The sequence below is a fragment of the Octodon degus genome, unplaced genomic scaffold (assembly GCF_000260255.1).
Source record: "Octodon degus isolate 3935 unplaced genomic scaffold, OctDeg1.0 scaffold00009, whole genome shotgun sequence".
In the NCBI taxonomy this organism is placed as follows: domain Eukaryota; kingdom Metazoa; phylum Chordata; class Mammalia; order Rodentia; family Octodontidae; genus Octodon; species Octodon degus.
The window spans coordinates 20,625,334-20,649,246 of record NW_004524585.1 but is presented as its reverse complement, the minus strand read 5'-3'; positions in this window follow the sequence as shown (position 1 = coordinate 20,649,246).

Below are 23,913 nucleotides of genomic sequence, written 5' to 3'. Positions count from 1 at the left end.
CTGATTTTACTTTATAGTACAGTACTATAGTTTCACATTCTATTAAACATTGCTGCACTACATGTAAGAATTATCCAAATAAAAGCAAAGTCATCAAGTAGGAGTTTCCTTTCACTTTTTTTCATTCTGAGCAATGTAATGTACCTACTATATACAATTCCTCATTCATCTACCCATTCATTTAATGACCAATTTACAGGAAGAAAATTTGGTCATTAAAGGAGAAATGCAAAAAAGGAGAAATGCCTGTATATATGTATCATAACACTACTTTGTACCCCTTGAAAGCTATACTTTTTGTTTCTGTATGCATCAAGTAAAAATTTTAACGAAAATTAGGAAGGGGCTGAAGAAATTGAAAGAAGGAAAGAGGATACAAAAAGGAATAAAATGTATAATGTATGTATACCAACTCCCCACAGAGGATGCAAACAATATGTGTTAAGTGTATGTACTAGTAAAAAGTTTAGAAAATAAATAACATTCAAGCATATGAAATATTCCTACATGTTCATATGTATATTCTTTAAGTACGATCAAAATTTTTTAAACAGATAATTTTATTCTAAAAAGCATAAGCAGTGGCTAGTTATACTAGTTAGGGGCTTTTCTTTAAGGAATGTATATTGAATGTATTGAGATATAATACCTCAGAGCAGTTGTGTTGTATTCATACACCATCAAAATACTATTTTCCCATTTAGTCTCTCAAAACCAAAGGTGTTTTCTTTTTCACTTGTGTATTAGAGATGCTGTTTCTTCATTCTGATATTAATGTCATGTTGTATAACTTTTTAACAGTTGTTACTGTGATAAGGATATTTTCCTAATATGGTTCTAACTTAAATTTTATTAACAATGTTGGATAAATTTCAATAATGTTTGTTTTATTTATAAAGTTCTATTCTGTAGCTTTTATTCAATAAAATTATGAGGTTGCTTTCTTCTTATAGATTAATATTATATTTCTGTACTAAAGATGTATGTCTGCCATATTTATGCAATTATTTTCCATTTTTATTTTATTCTGTGCTTTTCATTTCTTGGTGATTTTTGTTGTATACAAGTTACTATTGTGTAATCACAGTTATTGTAAGAAGGATAGGTGTGCATGACCTCTTTAGTCCAACTTCCATCGAAGATTCTCCCATTTAACACTCCATATGTTTTAAAGTTTCCTATAAGATTTTGTTGAAAAATCACAGGTTCACTGGTAAATTATTTATATGGAAAAACCACTGACTCATTTTATTGACTTAAGGTTAAAATCTCTACCATTTAACCACAAATCATATTTGCTATGTCTCCTTAAATAGAAGTCAATGCCACATATTGGAGTCATATATTCTTTCCATTTTTCAGGGCCTATGCTTTAATCATTTTGTTCTCTTCTTTCAGATATGTATCTAATGTTCTCAAATTATGAAATCTTACCCAATTTGCAATCAACTTTTACTTGCTAGTTCCAAATCCACCTGCTCTCTGGTTCCCACCCTCCTAACATGTGTGCTCTCTTTGAATGCCATTTCCCAACTCTTCCAAGACTTTTCTATGCAGTTCTCAAAAAATTTAGTTTGCATAGCTATTTTACATCCTGTCATTTATTGTGGGTAATTGACAGAAGACATACTCTCACTCAACTAAAGGCAAAAATACGATGATATAGGCTTTTGTTAAATACCTGTTCAGAAGTGTTTTGATTGCTGTTATGATTGTTTTGAATACATTTGGGGGAATCATTGCATACTGTCTCTTTGTTAATTTCATTACCATAAACAGTATTACTTTTGATAACATAAACTCATATTCTGAGACTAATATTATTTATGTTTTTAAAGAAAGCATACATTACAGTTCAGACACAAAATATTACAAATGATACAGATTTTCATTCAACAAATTAGTATGAATTTCATTATATTTGTTATAGCACATGATATTTTCGTCCAACCTGTTATACATATTACCAGATATATTTTTTATAAGCTAAAACATGACACATGTACATCTGGAAGAAAGAAATGTATAAGAAAATAAGAAGACAAAAAGTACGAACAATTGAATGAAGGAAATGAAATAAATTAAAGCATTAACTGCATCTTTCCACAGACCAGCAGAAATACACACAGCTGTCCAAACAATTCTGCTTAAATACACAGATAAATATCTTTCCCTTATTCCCTCTCCTGTTCGTCTCCTCAACACAGTAACTCTTTCCTTTTTAATAAGTTCATTGTTTTTTTGCTAGTATCTATTGTACCCTTCAGATTCCATTTTTCTCTTTTGGGTTCTCACACTAAGGACATAATATGATGTTTGTACATGAGTGTCTGATTTATTTCACTTAAGAGTATATTTTCTAGTTGCATCTATTTACCAAGAAAAAACTCAAATTTATCTTGTTTTATAGCTAAATAATACTGTATTGCCACATCTTCTTTATCCATTTTTCAGTTGATGGGCATCTGGATTGTTTCCAGGATTTAGCTAAAACAAATTGTGCTGCTAGAAACTTGGGTCCACGTATATAACTGTGGTACAAGGTTTGCAGTTCTTCTGGAAACATACACAACAGAGTAATAGCTGGCTTGAATGGAATCTGCAATCATAGCTTTTAAAGGGATCTCCACACTGAGATTCACAGTGGCTGTACCCGTCTGCACTCCCACCAACAGTGCAGAACCGTTCCTTTCCCTCCATAGCCTTGCCTGCATTGGTTATTAGCTCACTTCTTGAAATTAACCATGCTTTCAGTCTTGTTTTAATTTGCATTTCTCAAATGACCAGTGACATGGAATATTTATTCATATGATTATTTGCTATTTGTATTTCTTCCTCTGAGTAATGGTATATGCATCTCAGATGACCATTTCTGGATTGGATCTTTGGATTTGATATTTTTTTCAAAACTGATTAATAAGACAGTTTTAATTAATACATTGTACATTGTTATCTTCTTAGTGGTTATCCATAGTATAAGATGCAGACAGAATATTTGGTCCAAACAGATTTTATTAGTAAAAATCTTTCTTCTCACTGAATTAAGCAAAAGTAGCTGTATATCTAGCCTAAATATTCTGCATATACATATACAAAATGGTCCTTCCTTTGTACCGCCTTTTTTGTTTAATCCTGTTAGAAATGGGCATTCCATTGACATCTAAATACTATCAGTGCGTGAATTCAGCAAAAACAATCCAACACAGTCCAGCAGCCCACAATAGTAGTGGGTTATCCACAAAAGTTGTTGACTTGAGCCTTTTACATCTCAGCATATTAATATGGCTTTACTTTATATACCTCATTTTTACAATTTTCTGCTGGGTAGTTAAGACCAAGATAAAGCAAGACCTATATAAAAAGAAATGAGAATCTTGTATATGATAAGTTAAGTCAGGTACCCTCACAATGTATCCTGTATCCTTGTACTACAGTTTGTAGATCCTTTGTCAGTATCAGCCATGTGGATGAGTCATGGCCATTGCTTGACCAATTTGCTCTCTGTGAAAGCCTGAGAGAGTGTTTTCTCTCCATATGACTCTCCTTAGGCACAGTCCACATCATCAATCCCATTGCTCTGTGGCCCCATAATCTCCTTGATCAGAAAATTTGGGACACAATTGAGTTACATGATGTTACATTATAGGTTCTCCTATGTCCTGAGTCTTCACTGACCTTGAAAGTCTATGGTCAAAACGTTGGTTGTCCTTGCAGCCCTTCTATTTCTCTAATTTTTGGTTTGCAAATTTGGTTGTTAACCCTCCAGAAGAGAAGCTTACTATTGCCCTACATCTTACACAGTTGGGTTTAACTTCATTGTCTGTCTGACTGTCAAACATCTTAGGCATAACATGGAACAGGTATTTTCCATCAAGTGTTGCTATGATAAACATTAATTCTCTACAGAATATGGAGATAAAAATTTAAAAATGAAAATTATTTAAAGAATATGAATAAATGGAATTTGATTTTTTAAATTCTTTATGTGCTATAGATAGAAGGCCTTTGACTGAGGAACAATCAGGTATAATATTTTTTCCAGTTGGTTGGTTTTCTTTTTACTTTGGTGGAGAGTTGCTTGAAGTGCAGAAACATTTCAAAAAGGTGAGATCCCATTTGTCAATTCTTTGAAGTATTTCCTGTGCAATTTGGTTTTTGTTCATGAATTCTCTACATGTCCCATTTATTTAAGATCTCTACCTACATTTTCCTCTAGAATACTTAGTGTTTCTGTTTTAATATTTAAATCTTTGATAGGTTTTGGCTTAGTTTTCTCCCTCTGTGTTTGGAAAGTCATTTGTTCAGCACCATGTATTAAAGAGGATATCTTTCTTCCAGTGAGCATGTTTGGCCCCTTTATCAAAGATAAGGTGGCTGAGTGTGTTTGCATCTTCTAATCTTTTCCACTGATGCTTAAGCCAGGGTCATGCTGAACTTATCACACTAGATTTATAGTAAAATTTCAAATCAGGGATTGTGAAATCTCCTGACTTTCCTTTGTTTCCAAAGATTTCATTTGATATTCTGGGTCTTTTCCATTTCCGAATGAATTTGAAGAAACTTTTCTCTAGCTCTGTGAGATATACTAATGGTATTTTAATCAGGATTGAATTGAAACTGTACAGCAATTTTGGGAGTATTGCCACTTTCACAGTGTTCCTTCTTCCTATCCACAGGCATAGAATATTTTTATATTTTCTCAAATCCTCTTCAATATCTATTCTCATAGTACCATAATTTTCAATATATAAATCTTTTACGTCCTATGTGAGACTTGTTCCTAAGTATTGCATTGTTTTTGATATTAATGTGAAAGTTGTAGTTTCCATAATTTCTCTCTCAGTGTGTTGATTCTATGTTTACACAAATGCTACTGTGTTTTTTGCGTGTTGACTTTGTATCTTGCTATGTTGCTGAATTTGGTGGTTAAACCTACAGGAGTCTTGGTGGAGGACTCAAGGTCCTCCATGGAGGGTATCATGTCATCGGCAAATAATGACATTTACACTTCTTCTTTTCCAATCCTTATTTTTTTCATTGTTCTGGCTAATGTTTCCAGAACTTAGCATTAACATAGTTTATGTTTTCCATTTTATTTTATAAGAATAGTTTCAGGTTCATATAAATTTAAATCAAATAATTTGAACAAGTTATTTTTTAAAAAGTGTTTTCTATATTATAAATTTTAATAGTTTGATTGTTACTTTGCTTATATAAATAGAAAGGTAAATGCATAAAGATTGAAGCCTGTAGTTTTCATATAATGGAAATTACTTTTTAATTATTTAATTTAATTAACTTGAAATTATAGATAGATAGATAGATAGATAGATAGATAGATATAGATATGTTGTTCATTGTGTTTAATAAAGTTTAGTATACAATTCCTGGTGAGAGACCATCCAACAATTTAAATATTTGACTTTAATTAGGTGTACTCTAGACTTAATTGGGTACATAGTTCTAGTGACAGACCTGAAATGATTTAAAATTCCAGGCTACCTTGTTCTTAAAACTTGTGGCTCAGAGAAATAAATATAATAAATCCAATTAATTGAGTTTGTAGTCATAGTCCATTTCCATCTTTTCAGAAAATATTTGGTCTCAAATTTGTAGAAAACTTGTTGACTGTAGGATAGTTGCACTTTAGTATTTATATTCCTCTTCCATCTGCAAGGAATCAATATATTCATTCACCCAACAACAATGTCAGTCTGTAGCCCCAATCCTAGCTTCTGCTTTCCTAAAGTTGTCTCTAAAGTTCTTCAATTTTACTACTTAATCTACTTTCCACACTTTGTCTCTGTTGCCAATGTGATATTTGAACTCTCACCATCTCTTTTGTCTGGAAAATTATGATAATCTCAAGCTATAATTACCTCTGAATTTTATTCTTCACAATACTTCAAAAAGATCACATACTCATTTCTTAGAGTCTCATTTGCATTCTATTCCCTATATTCATATAAAATATATATTCCTATGTGGGCCTATAAGACTACTCTGGATCTTGCCATGGTGTGTTTTTCTAGTTTCAGTTATACATATGTTGCTTTGGCTGACCTATGTGCTTGGAATTTCCTTTCCTCTGACAAAACTCCACTCTTTGATCCCAACATACATTATGCCACTCTGTATGTGACTTTTTCCTACCTAACCTCAAGCCAGAATCATTTCCTCCTGTGTTCTTTCATCTCTCAAATAACTGTGCTTCTTATTTGTATTGCAATTGCTGCTCTGAGTTGACTTCACGACGAATTTGGATCTTCCTAAAATCAGACACTGAGTCATTTCCATAACTGTGCCTTTCAGTCCTTGGCACATATTGGCCTTCCATGAATATTTATTGTTGTCTTGAAAGAATAATAATAAAAAGCAGTCAAATGATCTGTGAAGAAAGGGAAGAAGATAGGGCAAGTGAAACTATGTCCCTTGTAATGTGGTATTTGTCATTCTTCCAGTGTGGCTCTGTTGCCATTTGCAGAAAGCCCCATCACTCGTGGTTGTTATTACTGAGGTCCTCATAGAAGAAATATTATTCGATTTCTGGCTGCTTTCTGGAGCACTTATACTTCATTATTTCACCACAGGTTTCATTGTCCTTCAGTTTTATATTTTTATAACCCATTTTTTTGTGCACTGGTATTTGTGATAGAGGGACTGATGCCAAGTAATCAACTCCAGGTCTTTTGAAAAAATTTAAAAATCACAGACTGAACTGATGGTTTATTTTATAGACAAAAGCATCACTCTATATTTTGAGTTAAACCTCCAAAACATTTCAGTGCTATGTGGTAGGATATGCCAATTGATGAAATGCCAAAGCTCTATAATGGAAAAATAAGAAAAGGATCAAAATTCTTTTCACCTAAGAAATTGCTATTAGTTCAAGTAGCACTTAACTTGTGAAATGAATATGCCCTAGGGCAGAAATTCCATCTTTGGCAGCTGTAATGCATAATACCCACTGGCTGTCCTTTGTTTCTGCTTATTCTAAGCCTCTCATTTCCTAAAGGCGATTCAGTTTGCATTAAATTCCTTTCATTTTATCATCACACAGTAGGGTGTTGGTTGGATCACATAGCGCTCTCCCACTTGCAAATTCCTTATCATTTAATATGGTGTCAGTTTAGCTTACCCATTTAATGCCATATCAGTTTTCTGTTCTGTTACTAAGATTTACTCTACCAGAGTGCATTTTGGTGGCATAGAAAGGAGAGGAGATAAAGTTGGGCTTTGGATGGAGAAGGAAAACCAGGAAAGGTAGGCAGAGTATAATGATCTTTCTCACTATTATCCTCATAATAAAATATATAAGAGGATAAAAGAAGCTTCTTAGTATGTCTTTGTGGAAGAAAGTATATCACAGTGTGTCTTGCAGAAGATTATACCACATAATGTACAAGTGAAAGCAATTTGATAAAGTTGTTATGAGATAGAGTTGAATAAAAAATATATATCCTCTGTCAATATCTGAATATTCAATTTCTGAAAGATAGAGAGGAGCTACACTCCTACCCAACGTGTCGGTAGGCTCTTTGGTGCTAGAGCGCCAGCTCAGCATGCCTTCTACAAGGAGGAATGGTTCTTTCATTGGTCAATAAGTTTAGTGAATAAAACTACATAATAGTTAAATTTGACTATCAGAAAAAATACTTTCCGTAAAGATATTATTTACATGTATTGTTTCTGAAGAAGATAAATTAAATTTACTATATTTTATGCAGCCTATATTTAAATTTTGTATATTTTATTTAAAGAACACCTCCAATTATTATTGGAGTATTTCAAGACTCTTAAATGAACAGCTGTTTTTCCTGTTTTAAAAACATGATCTTGAGTTGACCCAGAGCGCAAGCCCAGCATGTGAGTGAGACTACCCTCATTCTACCCAGAGCCCAGGCCCGGCATGAAACCCTTCAGCGGAACTCCCTGCAAGGAGGCTAGAGGCAAGACCCACCCAGCTGATTCAGGAGCAGAGCCTCTTGCCAGAGTGGCACAGAGGGTTCACCTCCAAGGGCTGCGGCAGGAAAAAGTGCAGCACAGCAGCCAGACCCCAGCCACATCCGCCTGGAAGAGTCTGAACTTCCTGGATCCGGAGCTGGTGCTAAGGTAATAACTCTATCTAAGCTCTACACCAAAGGTCAGAAGACAATGGTATACAAAATGACAAAGAGAAGGAACAAAATACAGTCTCAGGCCCTGAGTTCACCCAGAACAAATTCAGAAGACAGTAGCATAGAAGAAATTAGAAATCATACACCTGAAATCTCTGAAATAATAGTGCCGGAAGTAAAGAAACAACTGCAGAAAGGTGTAAAGGAAACCAGATCAGAAATAATTTCTAAGTAAAAAAAAGAAATAATTAAAATCAAAGAAGCACTAAGTGCTTCTAAAGAAGTCACTGATAAAAAATAGAGCAGAATATAAAAATGATGGAATCCTTGAATAAGTAATATAGAAAAGAAATAGAATGTATGAAGCAGATTCAAAGTGATATACAGGAAATTAAAACCTCAATCACAAGCTGTCAAAACTGCTTGAATAAAAGTGAAAATAGACTTTCAGACCTTAAAGACACCATTGAAGCTTGTTAAAAAGTAAGAAAAGATCTCTTAAAAACAACTAGGATGCAGGAAAAATAATTCAATACCTACAAGACAATGCAAAGATGAACAACCTGAGACTAACAGGCATCAATGGGAAGGTAGGAATCAATACAAATGATATAAAAAGAATATGGATGGAAATAATAGCAGAAAACTTCCCAAATATGGGAAAACAATCTGACATTCATGGAACCAAAGCATATAGAACTCCAAATAATATCAACGCAATTAAAACCACATCCAGACATATAATAATCAAGATTCCAGAAATGCAGCACAGGAACAGTATACTAAAAGCCGGTAAAGAAAAGAAACCGATCACATTTAAAGGAAAACTCATCAGAATAATGGCAGATTTCTCTTCACAAGGCATCAGGTCAAGAAGTGTAATACAGCTCTTGCAAGAAAACAAATTCCAACCCAGACTGATATACTCTGCAAAACTCTCTTTCAAGTGTAATGAAGAAGTGAAATACTTCCATGACAAAGCACAAATTAAGAATTTCATGATGACAAAGCCACGCCTACACAACCTACTAAATAATGTTCTAGAGAGGGAGCAAAGTGATCACAACTCCATGAAGGAGAATGGGAAGAACCCACCAAACAGAGCAGACAACTAAACACAGGAGAATAAGAGGTGCACAATAGTAGTCCTTCAGTTATTCTTTTGGGTACAGCAGGAAAATATCTCCATCAGTACACTCTACAAACGGACTTCTCTTTCACCCTGTGGGTCATGATTCCATCTGGGTCTACAGGGTAGATTTCAAGAAGATAGCAGTATCGCAGTCCCATAAATGACACCTGGCCACCAGTAAGTGTCACGGACACTATCGATGTCCAAACCTACTAGAACTTTATGCGACATCCTATCCCCAAACTGTTAGAAGTGCTGGTCATTTATTTGCCATTGCAGTATTTATCTTATGTTTTATTCTTAGTACTTCTTTTTTTATTTTTTTTTATTATTTTTTTTAATTTTATTTATTTGTGTGTGTGTGTGTGTGTGTGTGTGTGTGTGTGTGTGTGTGTGTGTGCGTGGCCAGCTCAGCCCACCAGGGGGCGGCGCTGGCTGGCATGTGGTGCTGGGGGATTGAACCGTGGTCCCTGTGCTTTGCTAAGCTTGTTCTAAGTAGGTGCTTTAGACCACTGAGCCATCTCACCAGCCCAGTACTTCTTTATTGTCATGAAAACTTTTTCTTAGTTCAATTGTTTTGAATCATTTAATTTTTAATTAATTAGTATTTAATTTTCTGAATATTGCTTAATATTAATTTGTGTTTTGATTTGTACTATATCTTTGACTTACAATTTATTTAAAAGACATCATATATCTTCTGGTATTAGAAACTTCAAAAAGTATATTTTTGAAGTTTATATTACATCTTCCCTGTCTTTTATACACACACACACACACACACACACACACACACACACACACACAAACACACACACACACATATGAAAAAATACATGTATAATCTGACACAAGATTGGTACTGTTTTGTAGAAATCTTTAATGAGCTTTTAAATAAGGATTCATATAAGATATTTTATCTAGTCTTGCATAACTGACATTTTGAGAGCTCTTTATTGTTCATCCAAGAGCATACTGCAACTTCTCTTACCTTTTGAATTATGCCCTTTGTTATTTCCTATATACTACTACTGAAGGTATTAGAATATTTCAAGGTTGTATAACTACAAAATATTTTACTTTTAGTTTTCAAAGGTTTGTTTGCTCAGTATAAAATGCAGAAAGCACAGTTTTTTTTCTCTCTTTCAGTCCTTTAATTAGTCTAGTTTCTTACATATTTGGTCTTTTTTTTTCTTTCTAATGTAACATAAGATGCTATATAATTTTGTTCTTCCATAACTAATATTGTTATGTATATGCTTTGAAGATTTTTTTCTTTACAATAAGTTTTGGACAATTTCATTGTTGTGTATCTTGGTATAATTTTATTCAAAATTCTTGTGCAAACGTTTCATTTTTCTTGAAAATGTGGTGCTATAAGTTCAACTAAATTCAGAAATTTTAAATCTTTAAATATTGATTGCCTACCCCTTTTTACCTTGATAATTCTAATTATATGAATACAAGTTTCTTAATTTTGACAGAGTGAACTATTATATGACTGATCTATGATTTCTTTCTTCATATTTATTTTGGGCATTTTTTATTGTTATATTATTTAAGTTTGTAAATAATTTATTTACAGTGTGTAATCTATTAATCTCATGAGATGTATTCATTTGAGGAATATTTCTCTAAAAATCACTTTTTTTTTTTGCGGAACCAGGGATTGAACTCAGGCTCTTGTACTTGCCAGGGAAGCGCTTATTCCACTGAGCCATCTCCCCGGAGCCAAGACAGAGTTTCAGATCTTTTTTTTTGGTGGCACCAGGGACTGAACTCAGGCCCCTGCGATTGCCAGGGAAGCGTATATTCCACTGAGCCATCTCCCCGGCCCCTTGAAGTGAAATTTTAAATGTTGATCTTCAAATACTCAAATGGGGAAGAAGCAAAAGATGGGGAAGGTGAAAGGAAAGAAGGGAAAAGTAAAGAACAAAGTGAGAAAAAGAGAAATGGAGACAAAGCTTTTGTGAATGGGGAAGGGAGGAGGGGTTGAAGAGAGGACAGGAAAATAGGGAAAACTCAAATGCCTCATGTACAGGTACAAATTCTCTAGATATACATGATGAATGTGATCATTGTATGTGTCTAAAATGTATCAAAGGCCAGCAAGATTGCTCAGTAATCTAAAGCACCTGCTTGGGCAAGTTTAGACAGCAGTAGGGGACCTCAGTTCGACCCCTGGCACCACCTGTGGGCCAGCCCTGCTGTCAGGGAGGACTGAGCAGGCCAAAAAAAAAATAAAATGTATCAATAAAATATGATGGGAGATAAAACATGATTAACATAAATGAAAGACAGATCAGGCATAGAGGGTAGTTTAATCCTTGTAAACCTTTAACTAAAAGGAATATTATGTTGTATCTCTTTCCCAAGGACCAGAGTGTTAGACCTAGGAAAGCTGGCACATGACTGTGTCTCATTTACTTTTCTCTTGTTACTGGGACAAATGAAGGAAGGAAAGATTTATTTAGCTCACAGTTACTGGAGGTTTCAGTCCATACTCAACTGGCTCCCAGGCAGACTGGCACAGGGCAGAGAGCAACCTTTCATGGTGTTGACAAAGAGCTAGAGCAAAATGGAGGAGTAGCAGCAACAGGGGCAACAGAGAGGAAATCAGTCTTGCTTAAGTCTGTCAGGCTATATGCCCTGGGCTGGAGAATGTACTCAGACCCATAATGCGAGCAGCACTAAGACTCATAATCTCAGCCTTGATCATGAATTAATCTCAAACTCTAGAAGTCCCCACCCCATGACTGCACGAGGCTCTGGGGGGACAACTAGACAGAAATCATAACAACTGGTCTTTGGTAGATACATAAAGAGTCCATAATCACCAAGTTGAGACTTCGTTCTTTTTTTGTTGTTGTTTTTGTTTTTTGAAACTTGGGACTGAACTCAAGATCTTGCGCTTGCCAGGCAGGCATTTATGCCACTGAGCTGTCTCCCCAGCCCTGAGGTTACTTTGGAATGGGAGATTTATTGCAGCATTGCGCTCAGTGGTGGAACATGGTAGCAGCTTCATCGTCCAGCTATAAGAAAATCAATGCATGGCTTCATGTGACGCATGTGTGCGCTGTGGATCGGCATGGTGAAGGTGCAAATTCTGAACCTCCAACTTCCTACTGGTGTAGAGAGGTGAACTGGTTTCTTTGTGATGCTATTTGCTTATATTTTAAATGAAAACATTGGGCTGGGGAGACAGTGCAGTGGTCTCAGTGCCTGCCTGGTAGGCACAAAGACAGATCCCCAGTAGTGCATGCTTACCAGTCCCCGAACCCTGGGCGAGCCATGCAGGCCTGAAAATGGGCATGGTGGTGAGCGGCTGTAATTCCAGTGCTGGAGAAGCTGAGACAAGAGGATCAGTATGAGTCAGAACTACATAGAAAGAACCAGAAGCCAATAAATAATTATTTTTAAAAAATTGTAAAAACACAGAATACACACAAAAGTATAAAATTAACAAAATGCATTCAGAATATATATATATATATATATATATATATATATATATATAGAGAGAGAGAGAGAGAGAGAGAGAGAGAGAACAGTAAATTAAGACATCAAGTATTGGATACATTGATAGATACCAAGAAATGTTCAGTAAATACTATATTCTACCAAGCTGAAGTGCTATGCAAGAATCAAATCTATGAGAGGGCCAGCCAAATAGCTCAGTGGATTAAGTGCCTGCTTAAGCAGACGCGGTGCCAGGGGTTCGATCCCCAGGCCTGCCGTGCCCCCAGGGCACCCTGAGACAACACTGAGACTGAGCGTGGTGGAGTGTGCCTGTAATCCGAGCACTTGGGAGGCTGTAAACAGGATCTACGCAGTGAGACCCTGTAGACCCTACCCTAAATACAAAAAGAAAAAAATGAATTAAATCCATGAAGTATAGAAGATTAGCATTTATGAATTATTTTATACTTATAAATGGAGTGAATATGTGAAATTATATATATAGAAAGATAAACTCATAATTCTAATTGCAGATGTTTTTGAGGATAGAAGGAGACAATTTTAGGGAGTGGAGAAGTTACTTATCAAGTTGCAATTTTTTTACTTAGAAAGTATCAAGAGGGCCAGCCAGATAGCTTCGCCAATTAAAGTCCCTGCTTATGCAAATGCAGGGATCTGGATTCGAGTCCTGGCGTGCAGGGTCCACTGCCCCAGCACCACCGAAGGGTGTGCTGAGAAGGCAATTGAGACTAGGCGTGTTGGTTCATGCCTATAATCCCAGTGCTTGGGAAGCTGAAAACAGAAGGATCACTACGAGTTCAATCTGTGTAGTGAGACCCTGTAGACCCTGTACTAAATACATTTTTTAAAAAATCAAGAAAGGTAGAAAAATATTTAACATACACACATCTACTATATGTATATTTCTCATAATACCTTTGATTTGCATTTTTGTATTTGCATAACCAATGAAAAGGTGTGCAGTGTTATATGAGACGAAGATTTGTAGTGCTTTCCTTAGTCTTGTCTCATGCCATCTTGCAAACTCAGCTCTATATTCCATATTTCTGAACATTATCACAAAATTTAATGCATCTCACATTGAAACTATGAAATATTTCTGATACATTTTATTCATTATTACCCATGAAACAGATTTTAATCTTCCAACTTCATTGATGAGAAACTGAGGCTAAAAGACAGTTAACTAGTTTGTCAAGCTAGAAAATGACTGAGAATTGTGTCCATGTTTAACTTTTACAAAATTTATTCTCTCACTCATTGACATTGATTTTATTTTATTTGATATTTTTAGTACCATCCAGTTCAAATATATATATATGATATGCAATATATATATATATATATATATATATGCAAGCTATAGCAGAATGGCATATAGTTTTAGAAAGCTTGTTCTCTTAGCCTTTGAAATTTGTTGAAATATTTGGTGTGATGATATGTGCATATACTGTCTGTGTATGCCTGTGTGTGGGGTGTGGGGGTGTAGTTTTATCCAGTATGGTTGCATATATTTCAGGTGAACTTCCAGGGAAACAGTGATATGGAACATTTCTTAAAATATTTAAAACATGAGCAATTAATCCTGAAATATTATTTGGAATCACGATTGTCATAATTTTGGTGTTTTAGAGAGGAACAATACAATAGAAGACATATTTTATAAGATTCTTTGTAATAGCCACCCAAAGATCATATACAGAAAGACATTGCAAGAAATCCATCCACACACTAAAGACCAAAGAATCCAGCTAAGGGTCTGAAGCCCACAATAATGTCATGCATGAATGCAGTTGAAATCCGAGAGCTCATAACAATGCCTCCTACAAGTCCAACTAGAGGCTTAGAGACCATGACAATGTCTCATGCAGGCCTGCTTCATGCATGTGCACTGGAAAGGCCAACAGGTCTATGGTGGAAGCTAGAAAGTCTGTGCCAACAGGAAGGAGGATCTGTGCTAACAGGCTGAGGGATTTGCACTGGAGACAGGAGGCAACACTCAGGTAAGAACCAGAGGGCCCCTAAAAAGTACCACAGCCATCCTCAACAACAGTGAGGTCCAGAGCACCTCCAATGAAGAAGAAAGCTGAGTTCCTAACAGGAAAGCTAATGCAAAGAGCTTCTCCAGGAGAATGAGAAGTGCACGGTCTTCCTTTCCAAAACTAGGAAGTGATGCTCAAAGTGAGGACTTCCCAAAATGAAGTGCAGCCATTCTCAGAAAAAATGAGATCCAGAGCTTCTCCATGACAGGATTAACCAAGCTTACCAGGAAAACCAACATGCCAAGGACCCCAGAAGAATATCCCAAGAGAACCAATAGCTTCCAACAGCTCTAAACACTTCTGCAAACAGCTTCCCTAGCAGCCTCAAACAGCTTCTCCTCCTCTTATGCTGTGGGCAGCAAGCCTCAGGAGGGTGTCCCATACCCAGTACCAACCTGGTTTGGTTCAGCAGGGTGTAAAACGTTGACCACCAGTTGGCAATCCACCACAAGGATCTTTCTGACATTTTTATTTAAATCTAAGTGAATATTATACAGTTTTATTTTTAAATAGAAAAAAAGGTATTAAACTATAGTCTATAGTTTTTATATAACCAAATAAGAAGTCAGGCTTAGCCTACAGGGTTGGTTGTTTTCACATTCTTAAAAGAAGCATTATCTATTACATAACATACACTATATGTGGACAAACAACCTCAACAAAATGTAGAGAATGAAGCTTGGCAAGAAAGACTAAATGCAAATATGCTTAACAGCATTTTATTAAGGAAGTTTTTTTTTTTTTTTTCATTTGTCTACAAAGACTAGACTCATAGCCATAATATTTAATACCATCAGCAAAGCAATTTGCCATAGTTCATAAGCAGATTCTAAATCCATAATCTTATTCTAATAGAACATTACAAGAGAGGATAGGTGGATACATGTAAAAATGTTGCATTTAAATAAAAATTACTTTACTCTTATTCTTTGAGAGTGAAGATAAGAAACTGAAATGGTTTCTTTCTTGCTTCCTAATGAATTCTGGAAACAGGAGGAAAACATTATGAGTTCCACCTTTGAAATGGGATAAATTCCAAGAAGTATAGGAAAAATAAATAGAATTTAATGTAGAAGATTTGTCTTCCCTTTAAATTATTTTTGAATAAAATTACTTGGAAGTCCATGAATTTTTTCTTCTCAGCTTAATGTATAATAAAAACAATTGAATTTGCCCTAAAAGTTCTTACATAAAATAATTTGTATTAAGCATGTGTGCCTGAATTTGTTCATATACGTTAAAGTTTGCACTTATGTGTGTGTATTATATAGTTAAATAAAACTAGCCCCAGATGTGAGCTGAATAACATTTGTATAAAAATGACAGAATAATCTTTTCATTTTGCAGATACTTTTTGGAACTTTTCACATAATCGGAAATCCTGCATCATGCCAAGCACATATATGTGACACAATGTGGGCTTAAATTATTAGCACTGACCATTCATAGGAAATGAGTTAAACTACTAATTTTCATCTTATTTACAACTTGAATAAAATTGAATTTTGTTATTATAAATTATATACAACTTATGAAACAGTATTGAAATGCCAAGCAGACTGATGACTGTGCTAAAACATAAGCAGAATGAAGGAATTTTTTTGCTTTTATTTTTTTAATTTATTTAATCGATTTTTTAATGAATTATTATTATTTTTTCAGTTTAGGGAAGGGTCTACAGGATGTTTAGGGTCTCATTACTAGATCAGACTCATAGTGATCCACCTATTTATAGCCTCCTGCATGCTGGGACTACAGGCGCGTGCCACCACACTCAGTCTCCATGGGCGTCTCAGCACGCCCCAGGGGCAGGGCTGGCACATCAGGCCAGGGATCAAACCTCCAGCCCCTCTGCCTGCTTGCAGGGGCTTTAATCCGCTGAGCTATTTGGCCGGCCCTGAACTCGTTATTTCTTATTGTAATTTATACATTTCTACATGCTTTTTTACAAAGTGATGCAGGATATCTTTATCTAGTTAAATACAAAAAGAATTAAAATTTTTTTTTATCATTTGATATTTTAAAGTTTTAAAGTAATATTTAAGTACATACAACATTTAATTGGCATAACAAAATATTCATTAGTTCCTATGGTTTTATATTTTATTATTAATGCTTATTATCATCAAATTATAGTATGTATATATCAATAATATATCAAAGCTTGTATCTGCTTCTCACTTGCTACCATATTAGTGAATGGCTATTAAAACACCATAGGGAAAATACTAAGACACTTATGTATTCTTACTGTAGATAAATATATATTTAATACTTGGATCCTTGAGCAATATGTTAGCAATTAATCATATATAAAATTTCAAATAAATTAGTTGGTTAAAATATTTAAAACACAAATTATAAAAACCATTAACTATTTTCATACAGAAATACTGTATTGAGTACAATGAAAAGATAATTGAGAAAATAAATTTCTAACCAAAATACTTGTACAATATCTAACTGGCCTTTAATGTGCTTACTGTCATTTAAGAGAATACAAATTCATTATAAGAAGAAGAAAGACTACCTTTAAACACACTCATTAATTTTTTTTTTTTTTTTTTTTTTTTTTTTTTACGGAACCGGGGATTGAACTCAGGCCCATGCACTTGCCAGAGAAGCACTTACTCCACTGAGCCATCTCCCCGGCCCCACACTCATTTTTTTTTAATAATAACTAAAAAGGGTGACTTGAAAAAAACATGGATCATCAATAGAGACAAGCCATTGACTTTTCACAGTGACCATTTGTGTAACTGACCACCTTTACAACACTTTCAGTGATTCTAAATTGGGGTTTTATTAAATATAATTAAACATAATCTAAATATATTAAATACAGTTAAATGTATTCTGTTAATTTCATTTTTGTATAGATGTTTAAAAATGTGTGTAGACACTTCTCAGAGGAAGAAATACTAGAAGCTAATAAATACGTGAAAAAATGTTCCCCATAACTAGCCATCCATAAAATGCAAACTAAGAAAGACAACACTGAGATACCATCTCACCCCCAGAAGGAAAAAAATAAAACATGTGTAGTCATGTCATAAATGTAGGAGATTGCCACTTTATTCTAAAACAAGCCTCCCAGAATTTATTCCTAACAATTCTCAAGGAGATGTGGGGAAAATTAGAGCAATATATGAAAGAGCAGTTAGGGCACAGGTTCTTGTATCAATTGGCTATCGTACAGAAGGGGTGATAGCCCTAGCACTCTCAGATTGATACAGGAATAAAGTCACTACGTGAAGTCTGCCTGTGAAATAAGGTCCCAGTGGATGTAGTTATAAAGCATACAAGCAAAAAAAGGAGAAATAAATGAACAGAAAGACATTTAAATGAAAGCAAATTTCAAGTTAACATTTTCATCAGTATGATATACAATGGGCATCTTAAAACTTTTTCATTAAAGAGAAACTTCTAGAAAGGATCATTTAATTATATTACTCTGGAGGTGCTTTCTGAGTCTGTCCAATATCTGTTGCTTTCCAACATTCATTTTTTTTTTCTTCCTCACATCTACTTTGTGTGAAGTGAACAATATTTCCAACTACACTAATATATCAAAACTATTGTTTCTTTCCAAGTGTGTTAGAGAAAGGGTTCACTTCCAAGCACTGGAATATGCATATATATGTAAGACTTCTCATTCTCTGAGTCACAAGGAGCTAGTGGTCTTGAAGCTGCCGTTTGTTCCCATTTTGCTCCGACGTCACAATCGAGCACAATTCTGGAGGGAGCTAGCCCAAGCAGATGAGGCCCAACCTTCAGCAAGAATACACACAGTTAAAGTTGGGGCCACCTCCTTGTCATCCAAGGTACAGAGAGATACATTAAAACTAACGAAGTAATCAAAGTGGCCAGAAATTGAAGCAGCTTAAAAAATGACAGTTTAATGAAAGTGGTTTAAAAATACTATCACTCTGATGGAAAACATCTGTCATCCACCAACCTTGATTGATGGAAGGTTGTGAAGCTTTTAAGAAACTTGCCAGCCTATGGTTATACCAACAGCAGGTCGGGCGTGGGATGTCTCTTTAATTTCATAGTTATGACTGTCCAAGAACATACCATTTCCACTGGTGCTCTGTCTTCACCACCAATGCAATAAGTTACTTTAAAGTCCATTTGTCTTCACTGCTCATCGGTCTTTTGCAGCAAGAATAATGCCCACACACTATAAAGAAAAGAAAAAAATCAGAGAACTGTTTATCTTTTTGTACAGTAAAAATATAAATGTTATAGATTACATTATAGTAGAAAAGAGACATGTTGTATTTTGCTTTAATTTTATGAATGTCCAGTTGCAATCAACAGATCATAATTTTTGTTCTAAATACCTGGACTAATTTTATCAGCAAATCATTTCTTGCCCACAAACAATATTAGAACAAATCTCTCTATTCATTGAATTAAGAGAATGCAGCTATATATCTATCCTATTCTGAATATACAGATACAGAAAGGTCATTCATTAGTAGCCCCCCTTTTTGGTTAGTTTTGTCAGCGAAGGGTATTCCATTGTCATTTAAATATTGTAGGTGCATGAATTCAGCAAAATATTCCCATATAGTCTACCAGTCCATAGAAGTAGCGGGTTTTCCATAAGACTGGCAATGTCAGAAGTTGTTGACTCGAGCCTTTTACAGCTCTGCATATTAATATGGCTTTACTTTTCATACTTCGTTTTTATACTTTTTTGCTGGATGATTAAGGCCAAGATAAAGCAGGATCTATGAAACAAGAAATGTAACTTTTGTGTCTGATGAGGTCAGTCAACTCCCCTCAGGATTTATCGTGAGACCTTATACCACAATTTGTAGATCCTGTGTCAGTGTCAGGCATGTGGATGAGCCACAGCCATTACTTGGTCAATGTGCTCTCTGTGAAAGTCTGAGAAAATGTTTTCTCTCCATGTGACTCTCCTTAGGCACACTCTACATCATCAATCACTTTCCTCTATGACCCCATAATCTTCTTCATAAGAAAATTTGGGACACAACTGAGTTACATGATGTTACAGTACAGGTTCTCTTATGTCCTTAGACCTCACTGGTTTGAAAGGCTAGGGCCAAAATGTCGGCTGTCCTTGCAGCCCTTCTTTTTCTCTAATTTTTGGTCTCCAAACTTAGGTCGTTAACCCTCCAGAAGAGAAGCTTATTATTATTACCCTACAACATAGGCAGTTGAGCTTAACTTCACTATCTATCTGAATATCAAACATCTTAGACATAACATGGAACAGGTATTTTCCATCAAGTATTGATATGTTATACTTTAAGTCCCTACAGAATATGAAGAAAAAAATTAAAAAATTAAAAATTAAAAAGAGGAATAAACAGTAGCTGTTCATACCAAATAATTTCTGTCTAAATAGAAAAAATCGTATGGGTGAGTTCATATAATACCCTTGTGTTAATTATCATTAACTATCATCACTGTGTGATAAAAAGGTTAATGCGCTCATCACGAAATCTAAATTAATTTGGCAAATTGAGAGAAAGTAGAATATCTATGCTCTAAATCGGAAATAAGCAATTAGTTCAATCTTGTGACCTAAATTTGGAACAAGATAGAAACTAATACACTCATCTAAAACTTACATATTTCCTCTTTTGCTCATCAAGTAATTTTTAAGATGGTATTTTGTAAACCAATGCTATAAATGTGGAATAAATAATTTATTGGCAAGAAAAAAAGCACTCGAGTCACTTCTCACCACTCACATAATTCATCTAATTCATCTAGATTTAAGCAATTACCTGCATCAAATAAACATAGTCATTTTAGTGCTCCAAAGAGTCTGACTTTCCATATGTTGAACTGATGAAAACTGTCACCCGCACTTTTCGCTGAAGATGTTTTTTTTATCAGATTTACCATGATGACATCAATCCACCCCCCATATGTCACATTGCATTCTTCTAAGTGACCACGAGTTAAGAGATCGGACAGGTAAGTTCCGGAACATATAGGGCAGTTGCTGCATGCTAATAAGTGTGATTTCTCTTTTTGCATCTTTATTTAACAGAGTGTATAAAATGATATCTTAATCTATGTGGATATTTTACTAAGATACATACCTCAAATTCATAGGAGGAAGGCCGCACCATTTGAGTTTGCATAGACTCAGAGGTGGTTGGGTAATTGTGTCTTGTACATACACTGAAACACTATTTCCAACTACCTCAGCTATGCCCATATTATTAAAAATGTATTTCAGTGGGAAGTCTGCTTTCATTTTCTAGATTATATGGTAAATAGATTTTAATATATAAACATCTATGAAATTGCTTATTGGAGTCCTCTCAAATTTTATACAGTAAAAATATTTTGTATGACCATTTTTATGCTTTTGAGTAAGTTAGTCAACTTAATATCAATGCATATTAAGACCCTTCTTTCATCCTACCCATACATATATTTTCAAAAATATATAGCTTAAAATTGAAGTATAAAAAATTGAAGTGCAATTCATCTTTCATATTGTTAGAATATTTTTTTAATTTAATTTTTTAAATTTGTTTGATACAGGGTCTCACTGTATAGCACACACTAGTAGTTATCCTCCTGTCTCAGTCTCTTCAGTGCTGGTATTACAGGCATCCACCAATACAACCAGTTTCAGGGCCAGCATGACATGACTGGGCATCTGGGGCCAAAAGGGCATGCAGTACCAGGGATTGAACTCGGGACCTTCCTCTTGCCAGGCAGGCACTTAGACCACTGAGCTATGTCTCCAGCCCTAGGTTAGAAAATTTCTATAGAAGGTTTTAATAAAAGTATTCACAATATTTCTTTTGAACATGTCTCATTAAAACTAAGGTTTATGTTGTTAATTTTCAAAGGCACTTGAATTTACTTTATTATAAAAAGGAAAAAGAGTATATAAAACTTCTAGTCATATTTAGCAACTCTATCTATGCTCTGACCTTTACGTTGGAGCAGTATAGTGCTTGTCAGTACAGATAAAAATATATGTTTTGTTATTATTGTAATGAATAATAGGCTGTATTCAGCTTATTAACAAGCAAACTGCTTAATAAAGCTAATTTAAGCATAAATGATAGTAAATAAGTTATTCTATAAACTTCTAAATAAATGATACTCCAAACTTGCCACTGCAGTTTTATAATCTTAAATATAAAAGTTATAAATAAATGATAGCATGTTATTAGTTCATCTTTGATGTACTAAAATTCCCATCAGAGTTTCATTTCTGTTCCCGGTGTGTACAGAATTGTCTATATTCCCTGTGCTGTCAAAGTGATGTAAGTAGACACAGCACCTGACCCTTAACCATTTAGAGCTTCTTTATATGGAATCAAGGATTTTTAATCTTCAGGGAATAACGTATTTTTCTTTCATTCTGAATACTTTTACTTGAGATTTAAACTTTTCACTGTATGGAAAAATAGAGAAATATCTTACACAAATCCTGTCTTCACACAGAGATTATATGGTAGGATGTGCCCCCTGAAGTCCCACATGACTAGCTTAGAAACCTAGTTCTCCCCCCTGAATTAGCACAGTGTCCAATACTCAATTGGTTCTCATTAATTTGACTTTTTGTACTTTGATCTCTTATCATTATTACAATGCTAAATCCCAGTTTCATAGAGACCCAGGTGTTAGAAAAAATTATAGTAATGCAATTTCACCACATGAGATTGAAATACTCAGAAACCAGGCAGATAGCATTTGTATCTTCATTGTAACAATCATACCAGCAAAACAGGTATATTTTCTTCTTACATATTTTGTAATCTTAAGTATTTGAGGCTTTAACAGATTTGAGTCTAACAAGGTCACAATGGAAAAACATTTTTGATAATTTTTATGTTAACTTTCAGTCATCTCAGACTCTACTGAGTAAGCAATTTCCACCAATATTAGGACAAATAGAAGATGAGACTGTTATGTTGCCTGCGACAGTCTAGGATGTTTCACACTCCTCAGCTCTTTGCAGTAACACAAATGCTAAAGCCTCTCTGAAATTCCACAGCGGGAGGTCTCAAAATCTCAGGTTGTCAAAAAAACAAAAAACAAAAACAAAACAAAACAAAAAAACCAAAAATAAAAATGGTGATGGCTGGAGGATAAGGAAAAAAAGAAGGAGGTGGTGAATGAAAGCAAAAGACATGAAAAGGAATATTGTGGGACTGTCCTGCTTCAAGGTTGTATATGGTTAGTTTTTTTTATGCCTATTTTTAAAATATATTCTAATTTTCAAATATTTTTTATCATAGTCTGTAGGGACTTAAAATTCAACATATCAATACTTGATGAAAAATACCTGTTTCATATTATGCCTAAGATGTATGATATACAGACAGATAGTGTGGTTAAGCTTAACAGCCGAGCAATGGGGAGATAGCTCAGTAGAGTAAACACTTGCCTGGCAAGCACAAGGGCCTGAATTCAATCCCTGGTTCTGCAAAAATAAATAAATAGATAAGCTTAACAGCCTAAGTTGTATGGTAATAACAATAAGTTTGTCTTCTGGATGGTTAACAACCTAAGTTTGCAGACCAAAATTAGATGAAAAGGAGGGCTGCAAGGAAAGCCAACATTTTGGCCCTAGCCTTCTAATGTCAATTGAGACCTTAGGACTCAGGACATATGAGAACTTGTACTGTAACGTCATGTAACTCAGTAGTGTCCCAAATTTTCTGATGAAGGAGATTATGGGGCCAAAGAGGAAAGTGATCGATGATGTAGAGTGTGCCTAAGGAGAGTCACATGGAGAGAAATCATTCTCTCAGGCTTTCACAGAGAGCACATTGGCCAAGTGATGGCCGTGACTCATCCACATGGCTGACACCAACAAACATTCTGAGGTACAGGATCTCAGAATAAATTCTGAGGGAATTTCACTGACCTTATCAGACCCAAAAGCTACATCTCTTCTTGCATAGGTCCTGCTTTACCTTGGTCTTAACCACCTGGCAGAAAAGTATAAAAATGAAATATAAGAAGTAAAGCCATGCTGTTGTGTTGAGCTGTAGGGGACTCAGGTCAACAATTTCTGACATTGCCAGTCAAGTGGAAGACCCAATACTATTATGGACTACTGAACTCTTTTAGATTATTTTGCTGAGTTAACACACCTGTAATATTCAAATAACGGAACTTA